We start from the raw sequence: 2,381 nt of genomic DNA, 5'->3' as shown, positions 1-2,381 counted from the left end.
CTGGTTCTACTTAATGAAGAATGGTATTTAGAAACCAAAATCTGGCCACAAGGTGTGCTCATTGCTACTGGGGTGTTGCTATTTCCAGGCCTCACAGTAGACAGAGTGAGGAAATAAATGTAGGTACATGTACCCCTAGTATATGTAAATACATACAAATTTATATATAGTTCTATTACATCTATACCTATTTCTATTACTGAAAGTCATAAGATCACACCAATACCTCCAATTCCAATCCACCACCACAAGGTTCCTTCTAACTTTTCCCTTGTTTATCTTTGTGACTCCTATTTCCATCAGTGAAAAAGCTGGCTTGCATGGTTTTTGACACATTTACTTATTTTCTCAATGCCCTGTCCCATCTCATATATAACAAATCTCCTGATCCTGCCAGGACACTGCCCCACTCAGCCCCCTTCTTTAATCTTGTCCTGATACTCTCCAGGTCAACTACCCCACTTAGTGGTCCTCTTTGCATAAGTCTGTCTAATGGCTTTTAAAATAAATTTTTAAGGAAAGGAAGGCCTAGATATTTTTGTAGCCTCATATTTCCATCAATCACATCCTCTTAAAAGAGACCCAGTAACACTAAAATATAACTTCTTTCAAATTTATTGATGCCATTTTGGTATACTTATATTTTATTATATCTAAAGTTAATATATTGAGTTTAATTTTGAGTCATTTTATTGAGTTACTTATAAATTACTTGAAAATAAAATATATCAAGGAAGATATAAAAATAGGCTAATAATCTAAAACATGTTAATAAAAGTAACATTTTTAAAGACCATTTGATGTAAATCAATGACAATGCTTAACTTTGTCTCTAAGCAAAAATATATAAAAAGGAATTGCTTTCTTGGTCTACTGCTCCTCTAACTGCTGTAAGATTATAAAGATGAATACAAATTTGGATACAGGAAATGTCTTCATAACTCCAAGCCAAAATCATATTTATAAGTAGTTAAGTTGAACATGTTATAAATGCCAAGCTTTTATTTTATTACTTCTCCCATAAATGCATTTTCTTATTCTTTTAAATAAGATGACATTCTTACATTTTTTAAAGGCAAATTATTTTTAAACATTAAAATATCTTTAAAGGGAGAATCCCACTCTGCCCCTAAGAGAGTAACTAGTATCCTTATCACCAACACTGCTGCCCCAAACAACCACAAATCTGGCCAACACAGATGAGGTTTTGGTTTCAAGCACTGAACAACAGGCAGCCCAGGACTGCGATCCTTATGAAGGGAGAACGACTGAAGGAGATCTGCACGAATGCTACAGCTCTCTGATGAGGGCAAGGGCGTTTCTCAGACTGAAAATTGGGGAGATGAATGAAGTGAAGTGAGGAGCTTGCTGTGGGGGGTGGCAGGCTGGAGTTCAGGGCTGCTGACATGTCTGGAAAGTGTGGGGCAGGGAACCAGAGAACAGCAGGCCGTTCAGCAGCAAAGCGTATAAATGATGTGGGCACATGGATGACCATGACTTTGATATGAGTCCACCTCATAACATGTACGCCAAATCGGTTAACACAAATTCAGACAGTGTGAGTGGAAGTACTTTGACCTAAACCAAGATGGTGGGAAAGTGGTTCCATTCTACTTGGAGAGGGTCAGACCACACTTGGACAAATGTAGTGAGTTTGGTTTGCCACATCATCTGTATGAACACTTGGATTTAAAAACTCTATGGAGATTTTATAAAGAACCCCATTATGCTATTTTTTTATAGTTTAGGATTCCACACTCTCGTGAGTGTGATCAGGCCTGAACCAAGATATACGACTGCCCCAAGCACTTTTCCAACTAATAATTTTCAAATAATTATTCTATTTAGCTAATGGGAATGGGAGAAACTAAAAATTTTACACTTGTTTATGTGGAAAATAAGAAATTTATTGTGATATTCCACATCATACAACCTCTTTGGAATGAAGTTAAACTGCTTACAACACAGGCAAAATACATCACTTTAATCCAATAAGCAGCAAACTGTTCAATTTTAGAATTTCTGACTGCTGACCTCTTTGTTAACCAGCTGGCCTCAGAGCCAAGACAAGCTCTTGCCTATGCATATTGCAAAAGTACTCTACTTTGGTGGGAGCAGAACCATTTCACACCTTGCCAGTTATGTAAAGAGTTATGTGTGAAAACCCAAATTAAATAGGATTAGAATACTACTTTATTGCAGCAATATCAAGCATTCCTATAGACTGATGCACAGGCTGTTCACTGCTTGCCTGCCCTGAATAAGCCAATGAGAATACTGAAATTACTCCATCTCATAAACATTTCAAAGAGTTTGTGGAATGTAAGCCATTGTCACCTTACATTTTCTTTTTTTTTTTTTTTTTTGTCTTTTGTCTTTTT

This window comes from Galeopterus variegatus, unplaced genomic scaffold, assembly GCF_000696425.1.
Source record: "Galeopterus variegatus unplaced genomic scaffold, G_variegatus-3.0.2 Scaffold8973, whole genome shotgun sequence".
NCBI classification, from domain to species: Eukaryota; Metazoa; Chordata; class Mammalia; order Dermoptera; family Cynocephalidae; genus Galeopterus; species Galeopterus variegatus.
The sequence above is the reverse complement of the archived record's forward strand: the minus strand, read 5'-3'. Positions refer to the sequence as shown.